The sequence below is a fragment of the Agrilus planipennis genome, unplaced genomic scaffold (genome assembly GCF_000699045.2).
Source record: "Agrilus planipennis isolate EAB-ADULT unplaced genomic scaffold, Apla_2.0 scaffold3, whole genome shotgun sequence".
NCBI lineage: Eukaryota > Metazoa > Arthropoda > Insecta > Coleoptera > Buprestidae > Agrilus > Agrilus planipennis.
The window spans coordinates 2,496,833-2,512,469 of record NW_020442460.1 but is presented as its reverse complement, the minus strand read 5'-3'; positions in this window follow the sequence as shown (position 1 = coordinate 2,512,469).

Genomic DNA, 15,637 nt, shown 5'->3' with positions numbered 1-15,637 from the left:
TTTACCTCCTTCTCTATATCCATACAAAATATCTATCAAACAAATAAAATTAAAATTTTCTTTTGAAAAATGAAACCATTCCATCAGTATTTTCTTATGAAGTTGTCACGTTCAACTATCGTCAGTAAACCGACTTTACAGACAACCGATTTTTTTGTTGTATTTTGTGTCAGGAAACCATGTTTTCTTTTTTTTTATTTTTATTATTATAAATGGGACATCCTGTATGTTTAAACAAGCTTCTTTCCTTTCCTAATTTCCTGAAAATGTTGAACTTTTTTTAAAGAACATGCTCAAATTCTGTTTGTCTGCATCTCTTCCTGTTACACATTAACTGGTATAATGTTATTCCTTTCTCTTTATTAGTTGTCCGCTGCAATTCCAACCTGACATCTCTTTTCTATGCTTACGATATTCCCCTCAACGTTCGTCGTGAATAAAAGTAGGCGTTCTGTCAGCAACCACTGTCTAGTTAGTAAGTTGAAAGAAGAAAGTAAATGCGACAGTTTTATTACAGACTATGCCAATTTTGAACGTCCCAACTATAATTCTGACGACAGTTTGAATGACGTCTAAAGCAGGGACAGATCGGCGAGCCTTCGAACACTTTGATTTATTTGTGCATATGTGTACGTGTAAATGGGCATGTATATGTTTAATCGACTAATTTGGAAAACTACCTAAAATTTATTTTCTTTTCGAGAGAATCTGATATGAGAAATCCACTCAGCCACATAGCGTTAAAACCCGCAGACATTCCACGCAAGAAATTTCATTTCGTGTGCAAGGAATCGTGAATTTCAGTCGGATGCACATTTGTTTTTAGTATTTTTAGTGGCTTCGGGCTGGAAGAATCTTTCAGATTACCAAGTTCTGTCAAGAAGTTGTTGCACTGATACCATTACCTAGCAAACTAAATCCGAAATACAAAAAACACAAATCGCACATACGTGCGCTTTGACATATTGAATCTGAAGTAGTCGCAATCGTTGAAACGTTAAAGAATTCACTCACCGAAATATGTTCAAAGGAACTGACGTTCCATCGTCAATATTTTATAGAATTGACAGATATCCACAAAATTTTAAAAAGAGGAAGGATTTCACTGAAGCCAAGCCTGATGGATGTCTAAATCCGGAAAAAGGGCAGTCTATTTTTGTGAAATATGACTTGACTGAATATGATGTGAATTTATTGTCATCTATTACGCTACTTGAGGATATTCTACTACCGTAAAATGGAATCACACTAATACACGTAAATGGATGTACCCAAAAGCACACTATTCCAAAAATAGGCACGTGTAGTAACCAAAAAAAAAAAAAAATTTAAGAACTATCAATAATTGTTGGGTCATTATTGTCTGTGAAGGTCCTTATCGATTTAAGGATATTGATTTGTCAAACGACTTACAACACAATATAAAAATATTCTGTACACTAGGTTTTACTTTCCAGCAACCTAACGATCCACCACTTCATGAACAAGTTCGCCCCTAAGCATGGGCTGTCTCGTATTGAGTCTCAACGTGAAGCTATAGTACAAATATATCAAGGTATCTACAATAAAAGTTCCTTATTCACGGTTTCCTTATTCGCGTTTTCATTTCATTCGCGGGTGAAAAAACTGCAACCCAATTCCTGTATTCGCGACTAAAAATTTCATTATTCGCGGATGCAATCGGTAAACAGAAATTTATTATCATCATTTATTAAGGGGATTGACCGTAATAGACCGCTCATGCCTAGTGTGAATTTTTCCGAAAATATGGGTTTCTATTCTAAACATTGTGATTTAACGCTGAGAGATATATTATTCGCGGATGCAATCGGTAAACAGAAAAGGATTCGGTGTCATTTATTAAGGGCATTGACCGCAATAGACCGCTCATGCCTAGTGTGAACTTTTCCGAAAACATGNACAAAGGTTCACACTAACTCGGTACGTTTTTGGTTTTTAATAATACGGTCATTGAAAGCTTTTACAGGTGCGCAAAGTTGATGCTTCTTGTAGGACACATATTTTTAATAAAAATAAAAAAATAGCCTACAGATTTTAGAACAAAGCTTTATCTATCTTACTACGAAATTTCAAACCTCTATTCCAACTATTGAACTCATGATATCTAGAACCGATAATCTGAATCCCCTTAAAGTATCCCCATCTTTTTAGTACGTACAACTTTTATAAAAAATCTAACCGAGTAGAAAAGGATTCGGTGTTATTTTTCAACATAGCAGCATCTTTTGAGCACTGTTGTTTCGTGCCGAGGTGACTTTTTTAAAAGATGTGACCGAGTGGACTAATTTCAAAATTCAATATAAGAAAAAATCACTAAATTTTTTAAATTCTTGCCTAAAGCTGATTATGACAATTAATTTTAAATGCGAATTTATCAATACATTGATTTTGTTTTGATACATATTGGTTTTATTTCGGAACCTTACAACGTATCCCCTATGATTCCATACTAATTACCATTCCATATCCACGGTTTCTATATTCGCGGCATATTTATGGAACGTATACCCCGCGAATAAAGAGCTTTTAATGTATACAATACAGGAAATGTCAGCATTTTGAACCTACTGTACAAAATACCTTAGGCATTGAAAAGGGTTAAGTTTTTTAAATGTTTTACCTAGAATTTTAATTTTTTGTGTTTTAATATATTTCCATAGAACCCCATTTCATCTTCTTCTTCTACCTTTAGAACGTTCAAATTCTCAGGAGAAAAGAGAGCTTAAAAATATAATTACAATATTTATATAAGTACTTGATAATGTTTCGGTTCATGTCACAAAAAGATAATAGCAGAGAGAAGACTGATCTCAGTTTATCGCGATGGAAGAAAACAAGATTCTCACTTAATTGAAATCTAAATCTCCCAAAATTGAAAGATATAAGCCGGGTATTACGACCCTTAGCTGCAATCCCCATAAGCAAGTCATAAATGTAGTTTTATACACAATATAAGCAAAAGATGAAACGAAAAGAAGAGGTTCCTAATCTTCAAAAGGATTTTGGATCCTCTTAGAACACAATTCCACATTTTGATTATTTTGTATTTGAAAACGTAGGTACTCAATGGATTTATTTTTAAAGAATACGCATACCTTACATACATTTTACAATATACTACAACTAGTATAACATTTTCAAATTTGAAGGAACGGTATCATTATCGATGGTGTACAACAGTTACATGTTGACCATGGCGTTCCTACATACTAACGTAATGATTTGGTCGATGGTCGTTTAGCCACAGCCACTTTTACATCCTTTATATAACCGTATGACCGAATATTCACATTTAAACACCTCCGACATGCCAAAAGATCTAAGGCTATTTCTAATTAAACAGGTGCAACTCAGTACACGTGAAAGAAGTGAAACTTCTTTGACGATCTCTATACCTTTATAACGTATAAGTAATGATTGGTAAAAGAAAAAGAGAGTACGAGAATTTTCAAGATTTATGTTTTCCAACATAGTTTATCTTTAGTAGATACATCTAAGAAGTATTACTTTAATACGTTTTTATGTAATTCAATAACAAAAAAATGGTCAAATCTTTTTCGCTTCCGTTTATATTTCCAAGTGCTTAAGAAACCGTAAACTATCAATAACTACAAGGAATTAGAATTAATACATAATAATACTCATTCTTAAATAAATATTAATTGTTGTTAAATAAACATTTACTGTAATACGCTTACTATAATATAACTGCACAGGTATAACCAACAAATTAATTTAGCACTATATAATAGTGAATATACATTATACTATAGTGTATGAGATGCCGGTCACTAACAGCTGACTGTAACATCGACATGCGCATGCGCGCTTTTCTATTCTCATAGCCTATCGCTTCGCAAACAAAACGTTGCAAAACGTGACGTTTTTATGACCTTGAGATTTTACTCTCATCGAGCCCAAAGAAGTTTCACTTTAAAAAATCGATTAACATCAACATCCTAAATATCGCTAGTACGGTAGTATTCCTAAGCGAGGAAGGCGGAGGAGGCAGTTTTTATTAAAGTTTCCTTTTTGCAAGAATTCTGATTTTATTATTAGTGTGTATAAAACCAGAATGCACAAAAAAAATATATGGTGACTTTCCTTGTACCTTTTCTCGTTCCAATTCGTATAAATATGTACAGAACGAGCCATTTTTATTCGTAGCAAGCAATATACATTTAGATAATCCGATTTTATTTGGGATAGGTTATTCAAACCTACGTCTATTATTAGCAATAAAAAAAAAGTGTCCCACATTAGCGTTGATCCCCTTGGTAGTCTGATGTTGCTATATAAAACAGATACGTTTGCGTATGTATACATAACGTAATAATAAATTGAGAAGTAACATTTGTCAAAAACGTTCAGCAGCAGCGTACATTTAATCGTAAATCGAAACGTTAAGCTGAAACATAGCATATTACACTTAGAGGTAACGTATGTTTAAAATTGAAAACAGTATTAATAGCGATTGCGTGAATAACTTTGCATTTTTGAATTTAAATTGAAGCTACCACTCAAAAAGCATTTATATAAAAACGTGTAATGTGATAATTATCTATAAAAGAAATGTAGAAGGTAAACCCGTGGGTTTGTTTGTTTGTTCATTACTATTTCACGCCTTAACTACTCAACTGAACATTATGAAATTTTGTCCACACATTGTCAGGGGTACAGAGAAGGACATAGGATACCTTTCATCCGGAAAAAAATTATACTGTTCCCGAGGGATAGAGGAATTAGCTTTATGTGGTCGTCCATGATGTTTGGCACGTATTTAGAACATCAACGCGAGTGAAGCTACGAGTAAAATCTATTATAAAAATTTGTACATATACATTGCCAGGAGTACAAAAAATGACATCATCATCATAAGGTCGTCAGTCCTAAGACTGGTTGGACACGTACCTCCACTCTTTAAAATTCTGTGCTAATCTTCTCGTTTCCCTAAAGCTAGAACAACCCATATCCTTAACTATTTGTGAACGGTAATCTAATCTAGGTCTACCTATGATATGTCTCGGACTAGGACCTTCATGCCTGAGAAGGTGTCCTACTAACCTAACTCGCCTATTTCTTATTGACTCTGCACTCTTACTTTTTCTAGTACCTTTTCATTTCTAACCTTCTCTATCCACGGTATCCTCATCATTCGCCTGTAACACCACATTTCGAACGCTTCTAACCTTTTCTTTTCCGCCGCGCCCACTGTCTATGTTTCGCATCTCTTACAGCGCCGTGCTCCAAACATACACCTTTAACAACCTTTTCCGAATTTCTAAATTAACCGTTCTCGAGCATAGAAATGACCTCAACCTTGCGCTATCCTTTGCTTTATATCCCTACTAATCCTTTCGTCCTGACTTATCTGACTTCCTAGATACCTAAAATCGGCCACTTCTTCCAATTTTTCGTCTCTTATCTTTATATTCCCCTACTTTCCCTTCCCTTGCATACCACTATTTGTGTTTTACTTTTATTTATTTTCATATAGATAATACTGTTTTGTTAATACCGCTTCTATTTTATTTAAAAGAAAATAACATAGGGTACCTTTTATCCTGAGAAAAAATACTGTCTCCAAGGGATAGAAAAATTAGTTTTATGCGGTTGTCGATGATATTTGACACGTATTTAAGACGCGAACGAAGCCACGGGTAAAACCTATCATGAAATTTTATACAGGGGTACAGAAAAGGACATGGGACACCTTTTATCCTGAAAAAAAAAAATACTGTTCCAGGAGGATGGAAGAATCAACATTATGTGATCGTCTATGGTCTTTGATATGTATTTAGGACACCATGGCGAGCGAAGCCGCCGATAAAACCTATCACGAAATTCTGTACACACATTACTAGGGGTATAGAAAAGGATATAGGGTACCTTTTATCCTGAAAAACAATATAGTTCCCGAGGTATAGAAAAAGTAGTTTTGTGATACTAGAATAATCTTTAACGCGTACTTAGGATTTCAACGAGAGCGAAGCTGCGGGTAAATCGTGTAGTGAATTATAAAAAAAAAACATATTAATTGATTATTCCTTATTCAGAATCCGGTTTGAATTCAGTGTTTCGCGATAATGTAAGGAATATTAATTTAAACATACTCTTTGTAACACATAGGTATAATAAATTAATAATTAAAAGCACAATATCCAATTTGAGATGTTTTGATAATTTATTATGTATTCGGCATATGTTTCGGGCATGGCCCCTTATCAAGTGTAACGAAGTTACTTGAGATGTAGCAAATCAAAATCGCATTCCGAATTAGACATTAGTTGTTAAACATTCGAAACCAGACATGCTGTTATTATAATACCATACAGAAAATGTAAAGTAACAAGGTGAGAACATTCACCTTAGTTACCGCCTTTTCAAAGTTTAAACAACAGCATAATTTAATGAACAATGTTAATATAAAGATAGGAGACAAAAAATTAGAATGAGTGGCCAAGTTCAGGTATCTAGGAAGTCAGATAAGCCGGACGGAAGGACCAGTAGGGATATAAAGCATAGGATAGCGTAGGGTCGAGTCGCCTTCAATAAAAAGGAGTCACTTAAATGCTCGTGAACGATTAATTTAGAAATTGGAAAAGGGTTGTTAAAGGAGTGTTTGGAGCACGGCGCTGTACGGGTGCGATACATGGACTGTGGGTGCGGCGGAAAAAAAGGTTAGAAGCGTTCGAAATGTGGTGTTACAGGCAAATGATGAGGATACCGTGGATAAAGAAGGTTAGAAATGAAGAGGTATTAGAAAGAGTAAGAGAACAAAAAACTCTATAGAAGTTAATAAAAAATAGGCAAGATCGGTTGGTAGGAAGGTCTAGTCAGAGACATATTAGAGGCAGAAACGGAAGTTGGGAAGGGTAGAAGTAGACCTAGATTAGATTACTGTTCGCAAATAGTTAAGGATATGATTTACTCTAGCTTTAGGGAAATACGTGTCCAACCAGTCTCAGGACTGACGTCCTTATAGTGATGATGATATTAATATTGTCACCATATTGTACTCACGAATGTTTCAATTACTACTTACAAATTAGCAATTCACATTTGGTACTACCCTCATCTTCTTGGAGAAAGGTAAATAAATAGGTACAGTAAAGTGAATTAATTTTTATCACCACAGATAACGTCAAATTTATTAAGTTATCTGTAGTGTTAAAAATTAATTCACTTTAATGTATTAAAAATAACACTACAAAAATTCTTCTAAAAGTAAATAAATTTAGGTTCCTTTTATGTCATCAGTTCTGGAAATTTACTCGAAGCAATCAGACAAAAGAAAAAAATTTTATTTTTCTCTCCACAATTCATATCTAAATGTAATGTCCTAGAAACCGAATAAAGTCATTTCATATGGCCTCAATAATACTGCTCCGCTGTTTACTGGTGGGATGTTATAACGTATTTGCAGTAATTTAGTAAATTTATTGCAAATTTGGCAATCTTATTTTTTTCGGATGACCTTGTCACGAAAGCTCGATTCGAATAAAAGCTCTCAATTGTAAATTCAGGAGAAACTAATAAACCGAAAGTCTACAATTACAACATAATTTTTTTGCTAAATACGTGACATTTGTTAACAATTTTGTTTTGAAGTAAAATGTAGACTAGAAAGGGTTCGCTTTTTAACGTCGAATAATAGGTTTATTTTGTTTTTATTATATTTACAGATTGACTTCTTGAGCAAAAAATAATGCCTTGAATGAAGATAAAATTTTATTCATCAGTGAACCATCTTCACAGTGTTTTTACCCGGACTATTGTCTGTAAAGTATTCCTGAAACAGATACTTTAATTCTGTGTAACAAAAAGACAACACTATCGATCTTAGTGGAAAAGGCATTCATGTCATGATTGTCTAGCCACTATTCTTCGACACTCATACAGAAATCAAATTCTGACGCATCCGAGGACAACCTATTTGATAAAGATCTACTTAAGCAGTCGAGCAGGAAGCTATAAAATTATCATATAAAATAAAAATATTCACGAATTTTGACGTGTTGAACGGTCGTGGATCATATATATGTATATTCTATGTTCATTCTTGGGGCAGTGTTGCTAACTCGCGTGATTTTTCAGTTTGTCTATTGATTTCAAGTATGATTTACTGATATTAAATAAGACCAACATTTGGGGGGGTTCCGACCACCCTCACCTTCCACCACTTCCCACTTCCCGACCAGCGGCCCGAAACGCCGATTTTGAATGAATTTTCCGGAAAATCCTTTGGGAAATAGGAATAGTTAATTTGTGACATAGTAATTTTAGGTATAAAATGTTCATTTGCATGTTTCATTCAATAAAATATTCGAGGTACTTTCTAGTAGCGTTGCAAGAAACGTCTGCTTCCGCTTTCGCAATTGCGGAAGTTCCGCATGCTCTTTCGCATCCGCTTCTGCATCTGGTTCCGTATTTTTGTAATGGAAGCTTATCGAAACTTAACAAATTCTTATTTTTCATCTTTCTGAAAACAAAATATTGGAACAATAAATCAAGTCGTAATAATTTATTACTTTTATTGTTGTTGTTAGTTACGCAGTTTAAATGGAATATTGTTAATAATAATATTGTGCCTGTGCAAATAACTTTATTATAGTTAAGGACCTAAATCTATTTGCCAGTATTTCGTAAGTTAATATTTTCCAAATTTTATTTTCTTATTGGTTTCCTGTTTTAATCTAATAAAGTCCCTGACCTAAATCCTATTTTGAATTATTTTGTTGATAATAACAGTACAAATGCCTAATCCAGAATATGTTACAAAATATTCGCGAAAAGGGCGCATGACCACTGCATAAAAGACTCACCTAAAATCATTACACTTCCGCAAGGAGTTACTATTTACTTCTATTTTCGCTTCTGCTTCCGTTATATTACTTCCGTCGTATCACTATTGTAAAGTACTATGAATCAGGTATAAGTACTATAGGTACACTACGGTAATAGTTGAGGTTACCTACTGTAGTTATAGAGGATCGTCATGATGCTGTGCATCATCAGCAACTACATCCGTCGTTGTTTTCGGCCATTTTGAACCAACTTAAATGATTCTTTTATTTGATATAGTATTTAAGGTATCTTACACTACTATATATAACCTCAAATTAACGGAAAAAATTGTTGATGTCGGCACGCCCTCGTCGGGAATCGAACCGGGGTCTCTGGGTTACTGGTAGAGCAGAGACTCTCCCGATTCCCAGCGAGGACGTGACAGCAGCAACAACTTTTCTCATCAATTTGAGGTTATGTTTAAAGTATTGAAATTAATCCTACAAAAATTCTTCTAAAGATTTTTTATTGGATATTGAAATCAAGGATTGTTCCGCTTAAATATGAAAAATATTCCGTCAGTAGGGGTGAGAAATTGGTGGATGACAAAAGCTATTTCAAGAAATTGCGCGTCTCATAGTAAAGGCTACATTTCAAGTTTGGTCCTATTTGAATTTGTTAACTTTTTAGTCTATGTTTCTGAATTCAGGCAAAGGATTGAATTCGGTTTTTATACGTCAGTATATTTAAATTGCATTCTGTAACGTACTGGGACCGTGACAGGTGAAATATATTCTTTTGTCGTGTTTTTCTTGAGAAATCGTGCGCGGTTTCCATTTCTATTTTTCCTTTTAAGTTTATGACCCTTCGAAATTCCTTCTACTACTGTGAACTAATGACCGACATGTAAGTGTTTCGAATACCCATTGTTGACCTTTTATTTTTAGTTCCTTTAATAACGAACCGTTTCCTGCCGTGTTCATATGCTATTTTTCATTAACATACCAAACTTTTTGTATATATGTATTATTTCTATGATTATGTTCACGAAACTGTTTAATTAATGTGGAGTGGAAGGGAAAAAAATCAGCAGCATGACTCAATATAGAAAATATCGAATATCGCTTCGTAAATACAAAGAAAGCAATTATTATTCTTTATTAATAATATTTATAGCAGTATCAGCATCTAGCAAGGACGACCTAGAGATAGCTTTAAATAAAATGGAAGGGCTAATGACAGATCAGTACTGTATGAAAATAAATAAAAGTAAAACAAAAATACTGGTATGCAAGGGAAGAAAAGTAGGGAAAGAGCGAATATAAAGATAGGAGACGAAAAATTAGAAGAAGTGGCTGATTTTAGATACCTAGGAAGTCAGATAAGTGAGGATGGAAGGAGTAGTAGGGATATAAAGCAGAGGATAGCGCAGGGTCGTGTCGCCTTTAATAAAAAGAAGTCACTTCTATGCTCGCGAACGGTTAATTTAGAAATTCGAAAAAGGTTGTTAAAGGTGTATGTTTGGAGCACGGCGTTGTACGGGTGCGAAACATGGACAGTGGGAGCGGCGGAAAAGAAAAGGTTAGAAGCGTTCGAAATGTGGTGTTATAGGCGGATGATGAGGATATCGTGGGTAGAAAAGGTTAGAAATGAAGAGGTATTGGAGAGAATAGGAGAACAGAGGACTCTATGGAAGTCAATAAAAAATAGGCGAGATAGGTTGGTAGGACACCTTCTTAGGCATGAAGGTCTAGTCCGAGACATATTAGAGGCAGAGTTAGGAGGGGTAGAGGCAGACCTAGATTAGATTACTGTTCGCAAATAGTTAAATAGGGAAATGCGAAGTTTAGCTCAGGATAGGAAAGAGTGGAAGTACGTATCCAACAAGTCTTAGGACCGACGACCTTATGATGATGATGATAATGATTGATAATATTTTTCCAAAAGTGCAGATCCACTGCAGTCCACTATTGTTTAAATTAACAGACTGCGTCAAAGTGTTTCAAACTAATTTCGTCTACTGCCCACTTTGAGAATAAATGCTAAACCCCGAATGCACTTTAATTTAAGTCCACTTAGTGTGTCATAAAAATTTTCCTTTTTTTGGGTTAAAACACAGAGCGGCATTGCCTGGAACTTTGGGTCATTCCTTAGCATTCGGGAGGATGGCGGTTCGATTTTGGATCCGTCCACTTTAGTCCAAAATTTTCTATGGTTTTCTTGTATCACTTAGGCAAATGCTGAGGTAGCAATATTCCACAGATAATTTTTCATTCTCTTCTGTCTTCATAAGGGGGGTATTCCGCCTTACCTTCCTTCCGGAGGAACTGCCTGCCGACCAGCATTAGTGGTTGGCGAGAATGAAACACCCAAAAGCGTCGAGTTAAAACTTACATAGACACCAGACTCTAGACTGCAAGGTCTTTACCTCTCCTCTGTAGCACTCCAGCACTCAGCCCACTTTGAGAATTGTACCTATATACAGTCTATTTCGATTTGCTAAAATTGCGACCATGAAGAAATCTGCGCGATGTTAGAAAGAATACACACTAGGCGTGGACAAGACAGAAATAGTTGGAACAAGCTTGAACGAGCAGAGCTCTCGATGGGCGGTCTTTGGAGATCGGCTAGAACTGTACAGTACTAGACGAAAATGTTTAGCAATTTCTTAAAACAAAAATTTATATAAATTATCAATAGAAAACAAAGCAAAAGTTTTATAGGTGCGTAGAACGTTAAGTTAATTCACTTATTATTTTTGGCTGAATGTGCTTTTAAATAAAGCATGTTCTTAAATTTTAACGAGGCAGTTTAAATAATTTTGCAAATGGTACTGTACACTTTTGTTTAGCTCTCGCTCGATAATCGATGAAGAAATGAGCTACGCAGACAAATATAATTGAATTTGGAATTATGCTACGGCGCATCCTAATAAAGGGAAGAGGCATATCTCTAACTTCTTTAAACGAACAGTAGATTACCTTTTATGCACTCTTCTATGAACTAGCATCTTAACTGTGCTTCTTTGATACATAAGTGCCTGTTATTTCAATGACATTAAAAGCACAGTAAACAAAGCATGTGATAGTTGACATGTACCTCAGAAGATGGGATCAAATTGAAATTGAAAATAGACAGGCAGAGAGCAGGCTTAATGCTCATGGATTACGAATCTTTAGTTAATTTGAACTACTTAACTCATAAATATATTGAATGGTTGCTTCACATTCACAACAAATCTTGCATAATTAATTTTCAATTCCCGAAATCAATTTTCCATAAGTAGTTTTCCACTCTCATACTTTCTTTATAATGCCAGTGTAATGTTGATATCCTGGTCGTGTGTGTGCTTTAGATTTTTCAAATTCAAACCATTCAAATTGTTCAGAATATGTAATCAAAAAAGCCCGGCGAATGCCATAAACACCCGTCAAAATTCATTGTAACCAGTTGTCACAATTTCATGCTTGATAAACATTCTTTTGTAAAAAAAAATTGAAATCCTGACTAGAATAAAATTCGATTTCATGAACAGCAGCCAAAAGTAAACGTAAATCGTCTGCAAATTCAACCATTTTCGGTAAGAATTGAACTAAACAAAATGTACTCTAATGGCGCACATATCAATTACAGACGTCTGACTCGTGTGGTCATTCGTCCTGCACCCTTTTTTATCGAGAGCTTAATTTACGCAAACACTTCTTTAATTTTTATCTGCAGTGATAAAATTAATTAAAAAATTAATTAACTTTAATGTATTCATGTTAAATTGTCAGTTAATCAAAAAATATACGATAAAATGATAAATAGCCGTAGATGTCTCAAAGGTTCCTAAGAAATCCAATGCGCAGTGTATTCCTAACCTTCCAAACGCGAACGCATCTACATTTTTGTGTTGAATGTTGTTATTTGTTTTTTTTTATATTCAAAATATAAAATAATTTATCAAAAGTCTTTTTTAATGCTTTCTTATACATGCATAATTTCGTATCTATATGTAGAGACCACTTTTAAGAATCCTTCTAAAGATAACATACTTAATAAATTAGAGAAATGTATTTTTGACAGAAAAAGAAAATACAAAGTGCCGTTTCCAATTTTTATTTTTCCTTTCTTTTCCACGTCAGCCACTCACATAGGTTAGTATAAAAGCATATCATTTTTGCGTGAAATGCACAACAAATACTTTGAAAAATTTATTAGGCATTTTAAACTTTTATTTCTAGGTGTAAAACTGAAATGGATTCCGACATATCTCACTTAAGGATTGGTTGGTAAATGCTACTAAAAGCAAGCGTGTGTCAAGGCTGACGCGACCATCAAACCTCCGAGTTCACTCATATGTTGGATTTCCCTTACACCTGGGTGCATGTATCGTAATTTTAACTTCCCATATGCTCCTAATTGTGGTTTCATATGAGGGAATATCATTCTTGGAGAGACACTTTCAACATTCTACGTTCTCTAAACAAGAGTGCTTGACGATTGATTGCAGGATTCACATTGGAGCACCTACTATGGGAATTAATTGATCAGAATATGTGAATAAAAATAGATGTGCGTGTCTGTCTCACATATTTCACATTGCATCAGTCACACCTACTCAAAACAAACCATTGATATTTGCCTGTGGTAGTAGCCTTAAGTCTCTCTTCGTGCACCATGGTGCTTGCATTCAGTGGCTATGGAAGCGTGGGAAATATGGTGGTCAACCTAGGACATTCGCATATTTCTTCTGTAATATTTGAAGTCTCTCCAGTTTAGACGTCGTGTGGGTTTGCAGATCGACTACTGGATCCCAAACACCAGTTTAGAAAAAGCGATAATGAAGCAGAATTTTCTTAAACGTTTTTTCAACGTTGTCCTTAGGTACAATGTTCTCGGATGTGAACTGCTGTCTCAGGTATAATGTCGTTGAGTGAAAGAGAACTACTACTAACAAATGTTTGGAATCTCCTACAATGGTCGATATTTCTCCAGCTTGGTGGAGATGTAGACCACTAAACTCCTTCATTGTTTCTAGGATGATCTGCATTTAAAATGTTGTCGGATGACTCTAAAGGCATGCTCAGTTAGAATGAACTAGATCGAAACATTGGAGAACGTTCGTGAATATCCGAAAATCATTACGTACGATACCTCTACATTGAGTCATTTCAGATATATTTCGACCAATGTGTTCTAAAAGCTGTTTGGAATCCCAGTTTTGTGTGTTTTGGGTTACAAGTGAACCATTGGCAGTGGCACTCAGTCGACGATTATTATACTTCGTTTACTTTTTCTAGCGATGTGCTCCTTCCAATGTCTTGGATGCGCGCTGGCAAAATCGTAGGTAGGGAGAAAAAAGCTCATTATACTCTCGACTCTTGTTCATAAAACATACTTTTTCATACAGTACCTGCCAAAAGTTTTGTTCAATCATGATAGTAGTGCGAGTCGAAAACAAGTTAAAGTCTTTAATATGTCTTCAAATATAAATAAACATGTCGTTGATATTTTCAGTAGTAATTGGTACCAATGACAGCACATTTGAGCAATGCAATTGTAGTGGATAAAATGGTCAATTTTTCCATGCAGTACTGTACGGATTGTACGCTCCTCAGCGGTTAAGAGTTTGGCCGAGAGTTGTCTCCTTTCTTTTCTGGCCTAGTGCTGTTCTTTTCTACTTTGCGCCGGTCAAACTAAAGGTCACATCGCTAAAGAAACTAAACGAAGTATATACGACGACAAAAACTGTTTATCAGTAACAGGCTGCTTTTGATCCTGCTACGCTACCACCCCACGATTTTTTTTCCATCTAAAGAAAAATAATAATAATGTCACAACAACGTTGACGGTGGTAAAGAGATCCGGTGGAGAGAGGGCAAAATATAGCGGACATTGCAGAAAATTCAAAGACACAGATGACAACAGCACCTGGGCAGTAGGGCCTGCCTGCCTATTATCGGAGCACCACGATAAAATAGGACCACAACCACGGATCAGGTACCACAGACATCAGCAAAATACCCTTGGGTGTTTTATTTGCACCAGCTACTTGGCTACTAATGCTGCAGTCCCTCCGGGCTACGCCGGCCCTCTTCAGCTTGCTTTTAGGAATCGTGGGAATGAGTGGTTGGAGTGAGAAAGATGAGTCGGACAAAGTGAAGACAGAAGCGAGTGAAAGATTATCTGTGGAGTACCTATCACTGCCCCAGCATTTGCCTAAATGATCCAAGAAAACCACAGAAAAACTGGAACTAGGACAGACTCGAAATCGAATGCTATGAAATGCTCTAGACCAACTCTAGGTCATGTTACTCAGTGTAGGCTTTAGGAACAGAGGAACCCTTTATGATGAGGGAACAACAGACGATTTGGGCCTCATAAAGAGCACCCACATAAAGAGTAGGGCGGAGCTTTTCTAACGATAACAGCTGTCAAAGGTGGCTGAAGTTAGAGTAGGCGCGGAAGGGGGGGGGGTAAAGTAAACAAAAAGAACGAAAATAAACCCTCATAAGAAAATACGAGATATTTTGGTCTCGTTACACGTCGACCACTGTAATTTATGGCTAATTCGAATTTAAGGTTTAGCTATTACTAGAAAATACCACAAATGGCGTGGTGAGCGCCATCTGTAGTACGATGCTACATTTTAGGATCACGTATGCTCCAGCAAGGTCCATTTAAAAATATGGATATTTACTTGCTGAAACGAATCCCGGCGTAGCTCACCTCAACGTGATAGGCACGTTACCATAATCGAACAAAATAATTCGAAGTGGTCTGTATTCTGTCGAAACTGCCAGACGCGGATCGCGATTTCGATCTTTTTGGATCTCATCAGCGC